The 22,609-nt window shown below is 30.9% G+C and overlaps 1 protein-coding gene across 2 annotated transcripts in view; it reads left to right on the top strand.

Annotated features, from left to right (window-relative positions):
• bsk (mitogen-activated protein kinase dJNK) overlaps positions 1-22,609 on the top strand; it is a 167,388-nt gene that overhangs the window by 2,348 nt on the left and 142,431 nt on the right. For both annotated transcript variants that reach the window (XM_087409455.1, XM_087409454.1), the window contains exon 2: positions 18,371-18,421. The gene's annotated coding sequence lies outside the window, so the exon portion shown is untranslated. The remainder of the gene's footprint in view (positions 1-18,370; positions 18,422-22,609) is intronic.

Raw genomic sequence — 22,609 nt, 5'->3', positions numbered from 1 at the left:
GATACAAGTCCGAAAATAATTTTGTTGGATCAAATAATTATGTAGGACGCTCAAACTGGTTGCCGGAATATTAAAACTTCTTGCAGCATTGCTTTATCAACGTTTATAAATAATTGTTTTAATGATTCAACAAACTTGTTTTCAGTTTTGTATCTATGTAACTAAATTTTTAGATACTTCATCAAAATCGTTTTTTCCATGTATATAAAAGTACTTAGACTGAAAGAAATGATTAGTACGAATAATCACTTATTTTGTTGATGAATGTGCATGAATTATTCTAAAAATTATTCTAAGTTTTGAATAGAACATTTTTTTAATTAAAAAGTAAGAAGATTTTTGTAAGTTACATATCAACAAAATAAATGATTATTCCAGATTTGTCAGATATTTTTCTTGATGTATATAAAAATTGATTAATGATATAAGTTTATATACACTCTAAGTCTGAAATGAAAATTCATTACATTAAATTGAAATTTCAATACAGGCATTAGTGATTGCGCCAATATTACTGTGAATTTTACTGCAAGATGGGAATGGAAAATCCATTCGATAATTAGAGTGAAAAATTTACTCCAAGAAGAAATGAATTTGGAGGTTAAAATAATGATAGAATAATGTCATTTCAAATCCAGATAACAAAGCCGGAGACAGATTTTAAACAGAGCATGCTATCAATCTGTTAATCTATTAACCTTATTTTTAATTATTATTATTTTATTTTTAATTATTTTATTCTCTTATATTTATGTCTTATATATATGTGTCTCAAGATGCGTCTCGTCTGTAACGATGACATCATGACAAACGACAAATATGCGACAAACGGTGCGCTATGTCGCTAAATTCACTCCTTGCAGTAACATTCAATGCATCTTGCAATGCATTCATTCCTTGCAGTAACATTCAATGCATCTTGCAATGCATTATCAACTAATGCTCAAACCACTTTGATTAATCAAATGAAATAGTCCACTCCTTTATGTAAGAGTAGACAGACTAACTTCAAAGCAGTGAAAATCCATACTTAAAGCAATGACTTTGCTATTCACTTTTGTTAGTAGTAAAATTTTCATTGCTACAGATTTAGAGTGTATGTATTATTCTTTTTCTTATACAAGTCCAAGATAAATTAATATTTAATCACTAAGAGTCGTTAAATTCATTGAATTGGTAAACAAATTATCTTCTCCATTTACGATATAGAGAGTGTCCTAATTCCCCCTCCCCCCTCCCCCGTATCGTCTTTTATCTTGATAAATTTCATTATTGTGTGACTTTTTTTCTTGAAACATTTATCACATGCTATCTTCAGCTTTTAATGTTGAATATTCTCGAATTAGTCCTTTAATCTATGGTATTATTGAAGTTTAGTTCACAATCATGAACGATATCTGTCGACACACTTCTGTTTGTTTCATTTAACGATTCTTTTTAAAACTAGTAATATCACAAAGTGATACTATCGTCACGTCTTTTAACATCAGATATTACTTGATTAGATTAATTCGGATTAAGAGACAGGAAGTAAAGTAAAAGCTTTTTATCGAAATTTGCACAATCGCAGTTTGTCTACCAGTCGAACTCGCACTCTGCCGAAGAGTTCACGTTATATTGGCGGCGTGTTGCTTTGACAGTAGATCGACAGACGTAAACAGCCGAGTGTGTACATGATTTGCATATCTATTCGCATCTCCCCCTCCAATCTCTCTCTCTCTCTCTCTCTCTCTCTCTCTCTCTCGCGGTTGCTGCTTATATCGCTCTTGGCTCTGACCTTAATTTACGGTCCGTGGCCGCCGACATGGAAGACTCATTCGCGCGAACGAGCGAGCTTTTCGGCGTGCTCGCGCACCTGGCGACGTTATTTATCGACGCGCCTAAATCCGTCGCGACGGCGACGCGACGGCGACGTACGTCGATGTGTAACGCGTTAGGTTGTACACGATCCCTATTATCGCCGAAGTAAATCCCGACGGTTTGTCGATATCACTGATAAATTCAACCCGGTTATACTGCACACTCCTTGCATTAGCCACTCTCATGTGGTGTTATTTGGGAGAGTTTTATTTACGTTGGCTATCGGATATTATTGGTAGTTTTTGCTACTCCACTGTGCTCCACACGCTGAGAGATTTCACCGTCCGATATCAGTTCTCTCCCCGAGACTCATCTTGTACGAAATATTTTTGTGCGAGATATATCAGGCTGCTCGTTTTTCTGTTTGCACTGCCACTATAAGATTTTGACAGCATAAAATTCGTAATAAATTGGTGAAAATATTTCTAATAAATATATAAGATTTGTGTAGTATAGAAGAAATAATGAAGATTGAAGTGTATTCGCGGATTAATGTTCATTTCTATTAATTAGACGAACATATAATCTGAATTTAATTTTTTTCTAGTTCTTAGAACTAGAAAAAGATAAACAAATAAGTTAAATCGAGATTGAAGTTAATCTCGATTTGTAAACATAGGTCTTTAATGGAAAGTAAATGGTTGAAAAGCATACTTCTTTTGGAATCTGTTTTATAATGGAAATTTGATTTGTTACGTGTGACTTTAACTTTTTAGACGTGTTTAAAATTAAGAGAATTTTAATTATACATTAAATTATGCATTCTGTTGCGCATACAACGATAAGAAATTTGAAGAATGTACACTCAGTCCGTTTATACATATAATCAATGTTTGCGATCTGTGCGAGAAAAAGTTTTTAAATATCTTATAGTTGAACCACGTGGAGGAATCGCAGAATAACGTTATTTATAGAAGGTACAGCTTCGGCTTATTTGAGAAGGAATAATTCATTCTATTGCATATCCAAGCGAGGTGCAGTATCGATCTACTATTCGCGACTGTCGCGAGGGATAATTCAGAAAAAATTAATAAAGTACACAAGCAATTGAAATTTCCGTTTCAATCGTTCCGATACGATTGAAATATAACGCGTTAATTGCTCCGACTACAACCAGACGAAATTAATCACAGAGTGAGAACGATTCTTCTTTACCTTTACATCTCATCCATTGATCCAATGGAACATTTTCGTAAAATATTAATAAAAAGAGATTGATGAGAGACAAAGAGAAACAATTTAATAAGATGTTTTCAGAGAATATATATAATGTCAAGAACATTATATTCAATTATAGATGTTGCGAGTTGAGCTAATTATAAATAGAATAAAATTGATTTTAATTAATGAGCTCATTAATTGATTTTATGAAAATTAAATAATTTATGAATCGATGCATATGTATTTTAAAACTTTCAATAAAATTTATTTTTATACAAAGATACGTATTACATGATAATATAAAAGACGATCCGGTTTCATTATTAATTTATAGTCAATTTCGTGAAAAAGCGCGAGAAATTTCTAGTATTGTGATATCGGCAGATTTGCTTGTGAAGTCTACATGCGTGAGATTATTATTTTATTAATAAAATATTCAATGATAATGCACGCACGTGTGTTGTTCTGGCAGCGAAACAACGGATGTTCAGCAGCAGTCGGACAATCGTTGGTTGACCTGGTTAGTGGTTTTGTCCATCGTGTTTACCGTCACGATTAACGATAACACGATGTTTTAGCTTATACGTGTTCCTGATATTTTGCTTGTAAATTACTACAAATTAATTATACATTTTATCTTTATTGCAAGTTTACAGCGAGACTGTCCTTTTCTAATTTAAAGCATTGCAATAGAAATGAAAAAACGACATATTAACAGCATTAATCATGCAATAGCAGTTTAATTGAAAACGAATCTTATTAATTCAATGACAGTATTAATGAAACAAATAATATTTTATTAAAACAAGAGCATAGGGCGTATTTATGTTTCATATTGCCATTGAATTAATAAGATTATTTTCAATGAGGCTACTGTTGGTCAATGTTATTAATTATACATTATTCAGTGAAACATAATTGTTGACATACATGATCAAACCTTATATTTTTATTCCTTATCAAAATATAATAGAGCGAGTATCAAGTAGATTAATAATAAATAAGTTTAATAATGAAAAATTAATCTTGTTGAAATAGAGAATAATTTAGTAAACAAATTTAGATTCAACGAAGTTAACGATTATATTTATGTTGTATATTTTACTTGTGGCATTTTTTAAAATCATTTTCATCAATTTTTTTGCAATGTATTTCGCGATCTGCGATTTCTCAGTCTCAATTTTTTAATTGAATAAAATATGCGTATACGGAGCAACATGCCAAAATTTTTTCTCGATTGCAACGTGCTGCCATCTCATGTTTTCCACATTTCCATCCATGTATCGTGACCCCAATGAACGAGGTCACGCGCGTGTTCGAGCATTTGCTTATTGGAGAAACGCCTGGTGAATCAGGTCCTCTTCTTTGCATTAGACTTCAAAAGATTCTATCTCACTATCCATTCTTCGAGAAGATTCTTTTTATCTTAAGTAGTTGTGTGAACATCTATGGATCAAAAATTGTCAAAGCAAATTTTAAGAACTTCGATTTTATTTGAAGAATAATCGGTTTTTTGTGCACAGTTCAGTGGTTTATACTTTCAGATAATTATTAAATATTTAAAATATGTTGATACAGTTATAAAGCATAAATTGATATTTGTTTGTAATTGATAGTTGTTTGTAGAAAGTAATACTATTATGCAAATAACTCATAGAATTGAGAGAAATAAATTATACAATTAGGGTGAACTTTCTATTTTTAGAGTAGCTAAAATAACGTTGAAATAATTTTTGTAAATTTGATTTTAACAAAAAGGATTACACACTAATATATGCTTCATATGTTTTCATATTTTTTTTTTGTTAAAGAAGCAAATCCTAAGCGAGAAAAAGAAAGAGAAAGAGAAAGAGACAGAGTTTAGATTTTAGATTTCATTTACATTAAAAAATTTATGATTAAATCAAGGTGAGAATCTTGATTTAAAAATGAAACATAGTTAAAGTGACATATAGTTAAATTGACTCTTTTAACGCTTTGCTTACACATATAAGAATCTAAAATTGTTGTTTACTAAAATAACTCATTCTTAGATTAATTTTTATATTGTGATAAATTGAGGCACGCAGGTTGCGTGCTTCCTTTTCATGACACATTGTATTTTTTCCTCTTCAAGGAGGGTGATTTTTGCAAGAGAGAAGGGGGGGGGGTTAAAGCTCGGACCCGTCCAAGTCCAAGGTGATCGGCGTTCTCCGGCTCGACGATTCCACCCTCTGGCTCGTGACGTAGAGAGAGAGTCAAGTTTTGCTCTCTCGCAACGCGACGCGAGAGGTAGGTGGTGGCGAAGGCGAGGCGTGGTGGCGTAGTATTGATCGGCACCACGAGCGTGGCGCGATTTCCCCCTGGCCACCCCCTGCAGCCCTCGACCGAACGACCGACCGACGTCATCCGCCGTTTAAACCCCTCGCCACCCCTGGCTGCCCCACCTGTTCTCCCCTCAACGCCGCCAACCCCTACCAAATCCCTCTTTATCTCTGTCTTTTTCTCTCCCTCATATCTGCGTTCTCTTCATCTTCGCCGTAGTCGACGACATTCAACGTTGGAACGACGAAACGAACGTTACCGACTGGATGATCGTGCCGGTGCTTTAACCCCTTCGGCAATCTTTATTTATTGAAAGGACGATCTAGTTTTTCCATCGTATTGTTTGTACTCGACCATAAGTACTTGAGGATTTCGAGGATTTTATGATAGAAGTAATATTGACTGAGAATATCTTATGAAAGATAAATTACTCAAATATCTTTCTTCGTAGCGTATTGTTCCTTACTGTAATATTTTTATCGGTTTTGTAGGTACTTATATTGAAATCTCGATTTTTTTATGAATTTATATTTTTGGACATAAAGAAGTTTTTGATGGGCAATTTTGTGATTTAGATTTATTGCTATATGAGAGATATACTTATATCATATAATTATGTTTTTAATATAATTAAATAAATAATTAGAACATTATTTAAAATTTATTTGATTGAAAAACATCTAAATTACAAAAAATATAATTTTTTTGAATTTGCAACAAGAACTAAAAATAATCACAGGAAAATGATTAAGATAGAGAGAGAGAGAGAGAGGAGAGGGGGAGGGAATGTTATTTATACATAAATCCGTCAAATCATTAAAATACTGAATCTGTTTATGTAATCATGCAATTATTTGCTTAATGACCAATGAGAAAAGAAAAAATATCTTGTTTTAAAAAATATCTTCTTTGTCATGAAATTTTAGTTATAATTTCTGTACGTAATTATAAACATAGCGATTATATACGTGAACATATATGTATAAGCGACGAGGCGTGTAAACATTCGCCAAGGAGTTATCGTTAAATTAGTTATAAAGTCAGCGACTCGTAATGACATTATATCGTGATCGGCCAACAACCGAAATCTCGTTCGCGCAGGAAGTGTTGGCTGAGATTAAGCCTAACGTACTTGACACTAGAAGCTATATCTGTTTCAAGAGGACTCGTACTTAATTAGAATTATAACGGATCAATAGTCGTGAGTAAGTATTTATTAAGGGCACGTTCTTGTTACCTATATATCACATGCAAGCATTATTTTCGAATGTATCGCATTAAAATTAAAACTGTAATTCATCTTACGAACAATCAATCATAAAGAAATTTCAAATATTTTTATTTCTTTGAGTATATTCTTTTTAATATTTAATATTGTTTGTTATGTTTTTTTTAAAGCTCTTTTAACCAATATATTACTTTGATTATTGATACAAATTTATTATATTGTTTCAAGCCTTTTTAAAAATATTCTATTTTACATTCAGATATAATAAATAAGTAATTTTAGTTATAAGGGAAATTAGTTTCTATTTTGTTATTTAGTTTAGAATATAAAAGTAATTTGAATTTTTTGTTTTATTTATAGATTTAGGTTATAAATAGAAGATAAACAATAATGAAATGGAAAAGAAATAGTCACACATATTTTTTTATAAGAATATATTAGGTGTTGGAATTAATTCGTAGCGTTTTACAAGTGATGGGAAGTACTTTCATTAATGTATTTTTTAATGCTCATGTGAAATAAATAACATTCTTTCATTAAAAAACGCTACGAATTAATTCCAACACCTAATACAATTTTTTGTTTGATTTCTTTTCTCTTCAATTTTGTTAAGTAAAATAATTTGTAATTTTTTAAATAAATAAACCGTGTCAGTCAGATTTAACTTTTACAAACTGTATTGTCGACAGAAACCATTATTTAATTATTTTCGTATTCTACAATGAAACAGTCACGCTGAATAAGAATTGTCGAGACTCTTCTTCCAGATTCTTATCTGACATGCAATCATATTAATCCTTGCCTTAGCACTGTGCTCGTAATCATTTCGGAATGGGAAGGTCACGCGATGAAAGACCTCCGAGAAATTACACGCATGACCTACGCATTTCTCTGTCTCGCGCAGAAATTTTAATTTTTCTCAAGCATTGATATAAAAAAGAAGGGTCAAGGGATAGAGATGGAGGAAGAAACATGATAGAAGGACTGAAATCACTAATAGGGCAACTAATTGACACTCAACCACCTTGTTACGCACCATTGCCGTTTCGGATTCGTGGTATGTAATTAAATTATGTTTCCACCGTGATGATTTTGCTCGAGAGAGAGAGAGAGAGAGAGAGAGAGAGAGAGAGAGAGAGAGAGAGAGAGAGAGAGAGAGAGAGAGAGAGTTCTCTCATTTTGCGCGTCTATCTAGACTTTTATTTATGTGCACTTGCATACATAGAACCGCATTAAGTAATCTAATGAGTGTCATTGGTGGAGAAAATTTATTTTTATAAATTTCGCGTCAAAAATAATGAAGGACATATAAATGAAAGCGAAGAGAGCGATAACGTGATGTCGATTGTCCTCTCGGTCATTTATGTGCCTTTTTGGCTTATAAATTCCTCCCAGGGATTTCTCTTCTTCCCTCTTCGTTCTTTGCTTTCATCAGGTTTTATCCTCGTGGACCAGGGCGTCTTCTGTCAGGTTCCGCCTATTAAATTTGCGCTTCGCGGACATCTTCGCGTACTTCGCTACTTAGAGATTCCGACCACGAACGAAACGGAAGCTCCCATAAGAATTTCACGCTCGCTGCCTCCAAGAGATTTTCGCAGCTTTTTTCTCCGTTTCCGCAATTTTTTCTTCTGCTTCCTATTTCTCTCTATCCTCGCTATTTTCGACAAAAATCTTTGTCGTTTATGTGTCTCACGACGAGATTGTGACGTGTAGCACTTCTACGATATATATTTCGACTCGCTCGCAAAAACGCTGATTTCATGATACATGAGGTTGATGGCTGATTACCGAGATTTGATGTTTATTGTCTAATATTGTGATCAATGCAGCATTTTTTATACTAAATTAAAATTGAATATATAGTTATCTTTGCGAATTTAGCATGACACTTCTCTCTCTCTCTCTCTTTCTCCTGTAAAGTACAAGAAAAAGATAAATATTTCTATTTTTGACTACAGTTCCCGTTAGTAGGTATTGTTCGAATTATGTCAATATAAATATAAGGATACTGAGAGGATTAATGGTATACGAAACTGTAATTGTATAAAATGGAATAAATTAAAACGGTGCATTTTTATATTCAAAATATATAATAAAATAATTGAAAATTTAATCTTTACGCAATTCAAACAATTTAATCTTTATACAATTCAAATAATTACACGAAATGATAACCGAGTTATTTCAAACCACTATAGAAGTTTGAATTATATATTTCTCAAGACGCATTTTCTTTATTTCGACATACTCGCATTTTTGTCGTAGGTATGTCTAAATAGCCTGAAACGCATTTTATGTTCATGCCAGCTAACATATTTATGTTAAAAGTAGATGCATGAAGTTTTATGTACGTGTCTCTTTAAATTCTTTCTAGATTCTTAAGCTACTGAAAATAGAATGCTTTTAGCCCTTAGAATATCAAGAAATTCTTAGAACACTATGCAATTCTTGGAACACTAAAAAGTAGATATTCTTAGAATGTTAGAAATAAAATTTTCTTAGTTTGTCACAGAGAAATTTTTAGTATACTAAGAGTAATTCTTAAAATATCAAACAATATACATATAGCGCTCAGTGATCGTCAGCTTAACTACATCGATTGAGTGGTTATTTGCCGACATTCCATGAGTAGGTCGCTCCACACATTGACCTACACTCCTGCCGCTTCGAGCCACAGCCTTTATTGGTAGGCGAATTTGCCCGGAGAGTACTCCAACAGTGTCAGGCCGAGACGATCACAGCCTAAAGCCCCGCAATTACGTTCAAGAATGGCCGGAAGCTGATGTCCTTCGCTTTATTGCCTCTTGTCGCGACGTGGATATCAGGTGTTTATCTCGTATCTAATTTGTTTGAAATCTTTTGATTAATTGCGATTAACTTCGAGCGAAATTGAGACTCGAGGATTCTAAATGTATAAAACAAAAATTTCTATATTATTCTCACAATATAAGCGAGAATAATTTACGATTTTGCGCCAATAAAGGTGGACGGCATATAACTAAGTGTGTCGTTGTGGTAGACAAAACAAGGATATAAAGCAGTAGATAATCCGGACATTGTTAGTAGTTCCCGGGAGTGTAATGCATCAAAGATCGGATAAACAGGGGAATGTACGCGGTTTACTGATAAGTTCGTTCGGCGAGCGTGGATAAAAGCGAGAAGATCGTAGCGGTACTTGCATTGTCGGTGGTTGGCAGTTTAATTTCAGATTGCCGTAAACATTGGAGAGAGAGAGAGTGAGGGGGGGGAGAGGAAAAAAGAAAAAGAGAAGGGGGGAGACAGAAAAACTTTGACTGTTGCGGACTTGTCGGTGATAACAGAGACGACTGTTACAATCGAAACAGGTTTGAGACAAGTTGTTCGTTGTCGGTTTTACATTGATAACTTTTCAACCTGAAAAATTCATTGGAATGGAAACTGATTTTTTCAGAATGTTATGCAAGTTTGTTAATAAATATTTTACATTATTGCCATACTAGATATTCTCATTAATTATGTGAAATAAATAAAGATTTATTCCTTCTCTTTTCATATTAATAAAATATAATGAAAATATATAGAGAATTTTATCATATATTTTTGTTTAAAAATAATTAATTTTTGAGATTTTATTTTACTTGTTTGAAAGATTAGATTTTTATTAGTTATTATTACTATTTATTTATGTTTTATTTATTTTAACAAACAGAAATTTAAAATCTAGATTATATTTAGATAAAATAAAACATGTGTTTTTTGTATCTGTTGATTTATATCTCTTTTGACATAAATTCAAGTAAGTAATTATACAGTTAGAATAGTCAAGCATTTTCCGAAATAATAGACAAAATGTGTAAACAAAATTGTAATATCTTATATTTTGCTTTCAAAATTATTTAATTAAAATTAAAATTATTTAATTATAATTAAAATTATTTAAGCATTAAGAGCTATCTAAAATAATGAAATCTTCCAACTTTATTGATTAATTTTTCTGTTAGCGAATATTAGTTTGCAATTCGTTTATTAGGCGAGCTTGTGAAGATGGTTTAAACTATGTAAGAGCGGCGAGACTCGAGTTACATTGCGTTGAACTTTACGCGTGGTTTTGAGTTTCATGGTAAAGTAGCTCGACGGAAGTTCTATCGTCTCTCCCGCAAAATCTTCTCTGCCATTTCGTTGGAATCTTCTTTAGCTATTTTCATGAAATGAGCTTTGCACGTCATTCCAGTCTAGTGTTGCATTAACATATAAATTAGTTACTAGAAAGTATGTCAAAATGATATATTTATACATAGAAAGAATGGTTTTGTTGAAATATTTAAAAATTTACCTGGATACATAGAAATAATTTTGTGGATCATCAAAATAATTAAACGTTGATGATTAAAGTTTTGACATTCAAACAACTAATTTGAGTAACTTACATAATTATATTGATGCATGGAGAGAATTTTTTTTTATATTTACTCTAAAAATATGGCAGTTATGGTACAACATAATATTTTAAAGATTTTTATCATGCCATTCAGTAAATCAATGCCATTCAGTTCATCAAATTTATTTTATACTTTATTGTAATTTTATTAATGAATGGCAGAAATTTACTAAAATTCTTCGGAATTTATTAAAATTCTTCGAAATACAATGTTGTCCCACGACTGTCATATTTTCAGAGTAAATTTTAAGAAAAAATTGTCTCCGTGTGATTTAAACAAAATTTTTTTACATCTATAGCCACACACACAGCTAAATTTTTAAATACTTCAGCAAAATCGTTCTTTTCATATAGATATGTATATACCTGTGATTTGTAAGTTATATTTAGGTCATACATTATAATTATGATTAAATATGTGAAATTAGCATCCGACATTAATAGTTCTGATTAAGTCCAGCTTTCTTTTAAATAGACGAAGAGTTACTAAATATTTTAATATTATTATGGTTAGAAAAGAGAAAGGAGAAAGTATCTACATATAATACTATTATAATTTTTATTTTATTAGTTCTTTTTTTACGTCTGCATTTTAAATGTATTGTCATAATTATCTTTGTCGCTTGTCTCTACTGCATTATCTAATTATTTCTAGAAATATCATCATAAAAGGAAACAAATTTCTTTTTTTGCCATTTTTGCTGACATTTGTTGGATTTTTATTTGACGTGTTACTCTACGAAATGGATTAAAAATGATGGCGACGTAGCGGCTCCATCTGGCAATGCGAACACGGGTAGCGAAATTCTCGCGTGTCATTTTATTAAAATTCTGTAGCGTTGGTAGCGAGTAAATCATCTTCTCGAAGTTGAAACAATCGTAAAATAAGCCGAGGACGAGTCACGTCATTCCGCACATTTGATCAAGTACGAAAAAAATTAAAAAAAACCTTATATTTTCCAATATTTTCTTAATAATTTCCTTAATTTTTCAATATTTTCCACTTCCCTTAATTCTATATTAATTGTATATAGCATGATAAGTATTAAAAATTATTTTAAATTTTATGTTTATTGTTAGCTAAAATTATTAAAAAAAAAAAATAAAAAAATTGTTTATTAAAAAGTAAAAATGTGGTGAGCGATTAAAAATGTAAAAAGTAATACGTAAAAAGTAATAAAAATTTAATTTATTATGCAGCATTAATACTTTTGCGATATCTGTAACCTTTATAAATTGAGAAATATAGAGAAAATAAACCAAGAGATTTCGTGCCACGTGAGAGCCTTTGTTCGTAGAAAAATCACATCACTTTTAATTCTTTTGAAAAAAATATTTCATTTTTTTTATTACCCACTTTAGAATTGTCGACAATATTTATCATGGCCTGAATATATCACCTCATTTTTTTCTCAACAGATCCAAATCGTTTCTTTCTTGGAGAAGATTTAATAATGTTAGGCATCTTTTAATAATTTTTTAATTTTTAACATTAAGACGTCTTTGAATGAAGATTTGATTTCTTAATTAAATTACTCCACTTGGAGATATTAAACCTCCAATTAAATATGTTTTTAATTGAAAGCAAAATCTGCTGGAATGTTTTATTTTAATTAATATTTGATATTTAGTCTCATAACTTCGAAGCTCATAACTTTGATCAGTGGAGATGATTCCTTTTTCGCATTTTTCTTGAATTGCAGTGCGTTTTCTAAGCATATATCGGATGCTGTTCGTCTTTCACGGGTCCACAGTCTATTTACGGATCTCCCTCGGTTACGAAGGGGTTGAGCCCGCAGGCTTGGTTATCCATATTTAAATACCTTTCGCCCTCTCGCTTGTATCACTCCACTGAGCTTTCCCAGCGGGTAATCGCGCTTCTGGGATTTTATAGGATTTCTGTCGTGTAGTGCTGCGTCCCGTTTTATTTCTGTCCGTTTTCACATGTCGCGGTTATTGTACCTGGATACGACACGCTATCGATCTGAAATTTCGCGCGATATAAATAAACGTGATCATCAATCGCGAGAAATAACCGAGAAAATTGTGATGTTAAATTGTGACATTTATTTCAAGCTTTTAATGTCGAGAAAATACAGCAATTAAAATTTTAATAATTGTTATTATGCTAATTAAAAGTATTTAGCATAATATTATCCTCACAATAGATACTTTTTTAATTTTTTTTTCATAATTTAAATCTTGTAAATATTTATTTTAACATGCGAAAGGAGTTTGTTATGATATGACGATATTTGTAATATAAATTGAAGAATTACGAAAATATTTAGTGTTTTAATCTAGTTGTGTATAAAAATAGTCGTCGTGTCGTGAGTATGTATTGTGTATATAATTTTTTATGTATTTTATTTACATTTAATCTATTTAATGGAACCTATTTTAATGGAATCTATTTAATGGAATCTATTTAATGGAACCTATTTTAATGGAATCTATTTAATATGGAACAGCAAATGAATTTTTTATCGAAGTTTGATCTAGGTTATCGAAATCGAAGTTCTACTTTTTTACATATTCGTAATAACATCTGATCGAACGCCTACTATTCTGTACGTCAACATCGTCTTTTGCATATGATTGCATCTAATATCTTTATGTAGAAACGATTTGGCTTTTCCCTCTTTTCCTCTTTTTCTTTTACTTCTATCCCTATTTAAGTATCTATCTACCTCTATCTGTCTATCTAAGTATCTATGTATTTCTCTTTCTCTTTTTTCTGTTTTTTATTGTCTGTTGTGTTATTAATTGTTATTATTCGATTTACATTTTATTTATATATATGCTCAAAATAAATCGTCGTGAAGTTAGCCTCCCAACATGAAAAAAAATTAAATTTCTATAGCTTTCGATTGCGCATCGTTTGCACATATTTTGCCCAGGTTTTTATGGGGTAGATAAAATAATGCCAATCCTGGTATATACGAGGAATAAGAACGGAAGATTAACAATAAGCAATAAATAAATGATAGAAAGAATTGAATTAGAAACGACTGCTTATTTTAAAATAAGCAATTAAATATTTTGCTAACCAAGCTTACACTGAAGTTTCAAGTTTAAAGTAAACTTCACTATTAAGAGTTTGCTATTTATTTCCTTCTTTAAAATTTGCTTCTTGCGCAATGAGATTTTGTGTTTAATAATATTTATTTAAAAACAAACTTATTAATCAAGACAATGATTTTTGTTTTCTTAAGGAAAGATTATTACTGAGATTAAGGATAGATTTATTACAGTAGAATTTAGATTAACCAAAGATCTCTTATCTAATCCTTAAGTTATCCTTCTTTGTAATCGAGCACTCTCTCAGTCAATCTAATTAATTTCATGTTTGCACAAAACTGTCCTGTACATAGTTCCATAATGTATCAAAGAATTATTACGTTTGATTTGATTAAGATTTTAGGAAGAACAAATTTGATGATAGAATAAGGTTCTTGTCTATTCACTACAATCATTTTGAATTGCAACATCAGAAGTAAAAATAAATACATAAAGCAAATTCTTGCAAATTTAATTATTAAAATAATAATATGTGCAAACTTAATTATTAAAATGTAAGTATTTGTTAATAAAACAACAATTCTAATTAATAGAAATTTTTAAAACATAGCGAAAGCTCCTCTTGTATTTCGGTAATCAAGAAATAATCATATTTGAAATTGAATAATGCTTAACTAGAAATCACAATAAACTATATGATAGGTGTTGAATTGAGATAAATATGATTTTATTTTATTCCGAAATAAAAAAGAGAATTTTTTATATATTTTACAAGTGTACTTTAATAAATATTGTTTTATTGAAAAATATTTCTATTTTAATATTTTTTGCAAGAATTTTCATTATGTTTTCTCGCGTCTCATCATCAATCTGAAGAGCCGTGGTGAGTGATTAGGAATCTTAAGATATAATTAAAATCATTTTTATCTAAAATATGTTTTTATAGAATAAAATATAATCTCTATTGTTCGATTTTTTTTATTATTTAATTTAAGGCTATCTACATTAGGTCGGATAATCAAGGTTCTACTGTATTTCTATTCAAATTAAGAATAGAATCTTGGAATAGCCTATGGTTATGAAGTGCTTTGTTTCTTATTAATTACGTATTAATATCATTATTTTGTAAATTATACACTTGGAATCGCGTCTTGTTAGGGGAGAGCACATGGTGTACATCAATCCAAATAATTGCTGTGACGTTGTGTACCAACCCCTGTAAAAGGATAGATGTCTGATTCTCCCGCAACCCCTTCGTACTAGCTCTTGGTTAAATTGGACAATGGCTCTCGCGTCGATGTTTTGTTGTGGCGGCAGATTGCACCCATTCGTCGACATGTCGCCGACAATCGTCGAGATACTACAAACATGCGTAATTACGCAGTTTCGGATTACAGTTTCGAATAAAGAGATTAAATTTGGATAATATCGCATATATATATGAGCATACATATGTATATTACAGATCGGTATGTGAGTTTGCGATATGAAACACTCAACATTTTCTTGTTTCATTTAAAATATGCAAGGGAAATTAATATTTTTAGGTAACGAACGATTTTGCTGAAGTATTTAGCTAAGTACAGATTCGAAAATAATTTTGTTGCACTATCAAAATAACGTAACATCAAATTACGTAATCTTAAGCAAATAATTACGCTGCAAATAGTTCTGACATTCTAACAATCAATTTGAGTGTCCTATATAATTATTTTGATGGTGAAACATTAGTTTTAGGTCTGTTATTGGTGAAAATTATTTTTATATCTGTATTTGGTTAAATTTTTATACTTTCCTTTTACTGGCAAGGATCGTTCTTTTCTTATGTGAATATTAAAAATATTTATGACAGACGTTAACAATTTTTGTTTACTTTTAGGATTAAAAGGCATTTTCTATATTGTATTTGGTAGATACAGTCGGAATTAGCAGCAAATGTTGAAATTCGAGAAACCATTGATCGACAAAGCCGTTATCTCTAGTCGTAAGATCCTAATAGCAATTAGCGGGCGTGTGAACCACGTCCTCATCACCAGCCATTAATTACCACTACAGCCATCTTATCGAAACGTAGTTATCGTCTACGCGATTAGGTAAACTCGCTGCAGATCGGAACTTTACTGATAGCCGAACAAATTTATATTTTATGAAATTTCACGGAAAAATATGATTTTTAAATAATAATTTATTAAACTAAAGCATGTGAAGTGGAAAGCATGTGAAGCTAATTTTTGCGTGTGAATTTCTCTTTTTAAAATGCAATTATATGCATTTAACGAATTATTTTTAATAAAAATAGGAAAAATAATAAAAATAGGAAAAAATGATAGACTGAAAAAAGATAGACAATACACTTGTTTGAAAAATTACAATATTTCCTTTGCAATCTTTTTTAAAATTATATGGGGAAAGAATTTTTTTTTATATTATTTTTTAATAACCTTTTTGGACACAAAAATTGGCTTGAAATTGAACGAGAACATTAGCTGTTGGCAACTATATTTGTTAATTGTGGGTGAGAAAATCAGTCTCTTTTATTTCGTTAACGTAACGAAGGTAACTTTCCCCGGATCATTGAAAACGTTCGACAGAGTGTGTACGTTCAATTTTCATAATTGATCAAATATCAAACAAGAGGAAACGACGATACGAGGGGAAAAAAAAGGGGATGAGTAACGTCGAACTCAATTTGCTCGATATATCATTTCACCAGAAGATACGCCCTTTTTATTCGGAGTCCCTCGTCTTTTTAGCAAGGCATGCCTCGCGCGTTCGCACTTTCACCCTCATTCCTACGCATCCTCGAGACGTCGTTTTCAATTAGACGATGCATTGTGACATCGACGTTGTTCGAGGGCCACGAACGGCCATAGGGTGAAGAAGGGTTCTTCGGGGCCACTCCATTTTTCCCAATGGAGTCATTTGTTCATTGGTGGAAACGGAGATAGGAAATCGCGCTCGTGAAAACAATCGCGTCCCGGATTTGCGAAAGTTCGACGGAATGATAACGTGACAGAGTCGGACTCTTCAAGAACTGTCGAATTCGTATATACAAGGTGTCCGGTAAGTTTTGACAAAGCGCTCGTGTGTAGATACAATGGACTAAACTGAGTTGAAAAGTCCTGTACCATTTTGTACTTTTTGTAATAATTAAAAAGATGTTAATGACTAAAAATAAATTTGAATATTGGATTTCAATAATTTTTTACTCAAATACTATAATATTAACTTTATAGAAAAACAGTAAGAGGCAAAAATTGTTTATTTTCTTTTCATAAAGTTCTGAGAATTTTTTTCAGAATTTTTTAATACTGTATTTTCTCATGTTGATAAAAATAGTTGCCAATATAAGAAAATGCAGTATTAAAAAGTTGATAAAAAATTCTGAAAAAATTCTCAGCGTTCTATGAAAAGAAAATAAACAATTTTTGTCTTTAGCAATTTTTTTGTAAAATTGATAATATTTGAGAAAAAAATTATTGAAGATCAATATTCGCAATTTTTTGTTTTTCATTAAAACTTATTGGATATATCTCTACCCTATATATTTCATTTAATATATATATATATATATATATATATATATTTTCTTTCGTTATTTAATTAATGAAATTAAAAATTATAAGTTATTTTCCTTAATTAGAAGTAAGTAAAAATTTTGCATTAGGAGAGAGAGAGAGAGCTGAATGAAAAATATAATTATGTAACTGAAATGCTTAGTTTTTTTAAACCTTTTTAAGAAAGATTTTTCAGCAAATAGTTATCAATTCTTTGATAATTTTTATTTTGCGTTAAAAAGAAGCCAAGAATGCTGAATTTAATTAAATTAGAAGAAAATATTCTGACGAATTTAAATAATAATTCGAGAATAAATAGATCTCAATTTTGTATACATTATTTAACTCGTGTTATCTTACCTTTCAAAATTTTTAAGCTTAAATTGTCTAATAATTGGCAAAAGTATTTAATACAAAGATGAATGATTAAAACTTTTATAGAATATTTGTGTTAGTGGAAAAATATATGTATACTTTGCGAGAAGGATATTTTAACCCTTTATACTCCTATGTCGAATCACACTCGATATTTTTAAAAGACCAATTTAAATATGCATTATATTTTCGAAAAAAATTTGGAGTGCAAATAGTTAACGTTTTTGTTTCATGTTTTAAAGTACATAAATTCGATCTTGCGAAAGGATTGCGTTGTTCTCGAGTGATTGCCATTACGGCTTTTCCTCGTTTGTTCTCTGCGAGAGAACAAAGGACCGGATTCACGTAGTTTCCCCTCGAATCTGTTTGTAATTATTCGATTTCGGCATTTGTTCTCCTCAAGTGTCTCGTTAATTTCAATGAGTGATGTCCGAATCTTTGTTACAGGGATCGACGCGACGGTTAGGAACATGGAATCCTTTGCGACGTTCTGAATTGGTGAGTTCTTACTTTCATCTTTGCCGCGCTGAAAAATTTGTTTTCAGCGATCTGTATCAAGAATTATATTGTAAGATCGTAGGAGAATGATTATGCTTGAATTTAAATAGTAAATAACAATTTGCGATTAGAAAATTGATTTCTATGTATATAATTAATAAATATATACAAATATTAGGTGTTGGAATTAATTCGTAGCGTTTTACAAGTGATGGGAAGTACTTTCATTAATGTATTTTTTAATGCTCATGTGAAATAAATAACATTCTTTCATTTAAAAACGCTACGAATTAATTCCAACACCTAATATATAAATGTAGTTTTAAGAAATTCGAAGAATATATAAATTTACATAATGTAAAATTTTAGCAAGCTCTAAAATAATTAATATTCTGTAAGTTCGAAAATCAGTATCTTCGTTAAGGGTTGTCAATCAATATGAAGGCCGTTATCTTGAGTACGTCGGCAAAGATTATTATCCAAGCTATGGACAATGCTCGGAGAAGCGACGTTATCATTTTGCAAGTAATTAATTGCCAACTGACGAAGATTATTAGAAGTGAAAGATCTCGCGGTGACACTTCGGACGTGTTCGTCGAGCCTGTAATTAAAGCCCGGGCTTGCATCCCCACTAATGAACAACGGTATACGTGTGCATCTTGACGTCATTGATCGTTATCGCGCCAGCGCAAATTTCCCGGGCAGATAGAACCCTGGAGAAGTTAAAATCGATTGTTGTTTTTAATTGACATTTTTTCTAACATTTCTTTAATTTTATAACTCATATTACTTTTTTATCATGAATAATTTGTTTTAAATAATTTTTTGAACATTGAATATAAGTATTATATTTTATGCTAAATTCTTTTCTGATTTATAATTTTCGTGATTAATAATTTTTATTGATTTTTAATTCAATTTTAGAATTAATTTTTTTTAAACACAAGGATATATTGAACGTGAGTTTACATATTAACAAGGTTAAAAATTAATTACTTCTTTTGCGTTTTTTGCAACTTAATTTTGAATGTTAAGATATCTTCTTTAATAGTTACTTATGAAATCTTTTATAATGGATTAATTTTATACATAGGATTAATTAATTAAATGAAATCATGTTGTACGTGAGATCCCATCTTAATTAATAGAACTAATCAAGCGCTCGTGGACAAAAAGCTAAAGGCGATTCAAAGTTCTATAAAACAATGTGTTTTTGTACTTTCTAATTGGATTACCTATTTCTCTTTTATATCTCATTTTTTGCTTTTTTAGACTGTGTCGAGACTGTGTAGAACTTGGCCTTTACCACGCGGTCGTTCTTAATTAGGTAACACAATAGCGTTGATCGAATCAGCGACTACGACATTTATTTTTCCACGTCGATATCGTACTCCTATGTTGATAAGAAATTCTATTACAATTTTTTCTATTATATGCTTTTTATTAATTATTATTAAGAGGTCCGAGATAATGTAAAAAAGAATTAAATCAGAATAATTGTGCCAGAAGAATAATTATCAATAGTTGAGATTGATGATTGGATCTGTGAAGTGTGTGTTAGCACGACGTTCTATGAAAAAAAATTATGATAGTTTCAGTAGTACTTTTCATAGTTTTACAATTCCTTACTAAAATAAAAAAAATCCGCATTTTTTATACTAAAAAATTAAAATTGAAAATAACTTCCTTCTAACTTCACGAATATAGCACTACATTTCCCCTCTAAAGTTCTACAAGAAAAAGAAAAATATTTTTTATTTTTAATTATAATTCTGTTAGTGCTACTCAAATTGTATAATTAAATACATCTTTACAATTTAATGTTTTCGTGATTTTATCGTGATTATATTATTAAAGAATTATATAAAAATATTTTGCTGAATAATATCACAAAATTGTGATTATTTCTATTGATTTTATATTTTTATTTAACAATTTTTGAATTATTAATTATTAGCAAGAATTTTTAACTCTGTTTGAATGTTTGTATATTTAAGTCTTATTGATGATTTTTAACAATTAATTATCAAAATTATTTCCGCAAATTGCATGGATACGCTTTCTAATCAACCAAAAATGCGACATGGACGGGCTATTAGCCTGCTCTTCTTCAGGACCAAGAAGAGCGGTTCTCGCGCAAGCGCAATCCCGTAAATGGGAATGGTTATGGATTTTCGGGCATCGCGACCTTCGCGTGTCGACCCACGCTCCTTCTTGCGCTCTGCATATTGTCAACTGACGTTGCTCGTATTGCCGGGGCACCATCTCACGAAGAACCCGGCGCCCGCTTCCGCTCGGATGAACGGTCTCTCGTGTTGTACGCTCAGCTACCTGCGTGGGTTGCTCTCATATTTTGTCATTGATCGAACATACCAATTTTATTCATTCAAACTGTAGCAGTCCATTTTCGTAGCAATCCTTTTTGTATATTAAATGTATCATTTACGACTTACAAATTTAAATAATCTAATTACATCTTCTCTGATATAAATGTTAAAGAAGAAATTACCAATAATCTTGCGAGTAAAGTGATAAAAAAAAACAGATAATAAAGTTATACGTTTTAGATGGATTTATAAAATAGAATTTTATAAATTAAATTTGATGGAACTGTATTGTTCAAAAAATGGAAATTCATGAAAACAATTCTGATATCACTTTTGATATTTTAAGAAAATATTTTTTTCTAATGTTTTATACGAAAATTAAACGACAATCTAAATTTGGTACATATTTTGTAAATATTTCATATTATTTTATGAGAAGCTTATTTAATGTATTTAAAATTACACATTTATTATTTTACTTTAAAAGATAGAATTATTAAATGACGATCCATGTTTATCACGTTGCTCTGCAAATGACAAACTTTCTTTTATTATAGAACAAGATCATATTTAATATTATATTAACGTAAATAATCAACTCATAGTAACTCTGTTAACTCCACGAATGTGAATAAAAAAGCGTTGACGAATAAGCGTGGTGGAGGCAAAAATACGGAGTATATAAAAGGTGCTCATATTGGGGTTGTGTTTCAGAAAAGACTTTTCACGCGCTCGAGCTATTGAAATCAAGTCGTCTCTCTTTACATAACCACATGCTCTGCTTATACCACCTTGAATGTGTCCACCTCGAAGAGCTCGAACAGCACGAGCGATGTCAGAAAACGTGTTTACTCGCGGTTTACATCGTCCCTATTTATCTCGCTCGTTCGCTCGCCCTTTGCTCTGCTGTCATCCAATGTTTGATCTGTTTTCATTAACATGTTATTCCCCTTTATGCCGAACGTTTCGTTTACTTGCGCCGTCACGTTATTGATATCTCATACCCTTATTCTTGGAGAAGAAACAAATTGTCGAAGATGATAAATAACGAAATTACAACTGGAAAATCAAGCTGGAAAGTATTAAGTATTATAATTACTAAGAATATGAGGCAATAAGCTCAATACTGTTAGCTGTTTCTGAAAGTTTCAAGAAGAATGATGAGCTTGTTTTTGCTTATTATTCTTTTAGTGACTTCGTAACTATATTTTATCCTATTTGTTAATTAAGAAGATAAGAAAGAAGAAAACTGAAGTTCAATCGCTTTATAATTTTGTTTACATCCTCATTAAACTATTATTTGAATTTTCATGTCGTGATGCATGAATATTCAAAGTTCCATCTTTAATAAGTAAAGTACAGCGGAATATAAAAGAACTTTTTTTATTATCTTACCTTACGGTCAACAAATACTGTGGTTGGCGCATTAAGTCTCCACGTGTTACTCAGCTCTTCTTTTTTCACGAACAAAGGCAAAGCTCGGAAGTCGACAGCTTCCCCTTACAAACAACCACAGAATCGTATGTCGCGAGTATAGTCAGTCATGCGATAGAAGGTGGATGTTAAAGCCGAGCGTTCTTTATTGTTCGATGCACTTTTGGAGAGTTGTAAAGGCAATCGAGATTTCCAAATAGTAATCTAAAAGTTTTTACATCCCGCTATAGCTTATTAAATGCGAAATTTATTAATTTTAAATTTAATTTATATTTTGTATAATTAAAAAAAATATTTAATCTATAAAAATTTAAAATGTCGGAGAAATAAAGCTTTTCTTAAAATCTTAATTTTTCTATTGCGAAATAAGCTTGCACTTAATAAAATTTTCGCCGAAAAAAACTTGATACATTGAACCCTCAAGGAA

The sequence above is a fragment of the Acromyrmex echinatior genome, chromosome 9 (assembly GCF_024713525.1).
Source record: "Acromyrmex echinatior isolate Ae372 chromosome 9, ASM2471352v2, whole genome shotgun sequence".
Taxonomy (NCBI): domain Eukaryota; kingdom Metazoa; phylum Arthropoda; class Insecta; order Hymenoptera; family Formicidae; genus Acromyrmex; species Acromyrmex echinatior.
Note: the sequence above shows the minus strand (reverse complement) of the source record. Positions and strands in the feature narration are given on the sequence as shown.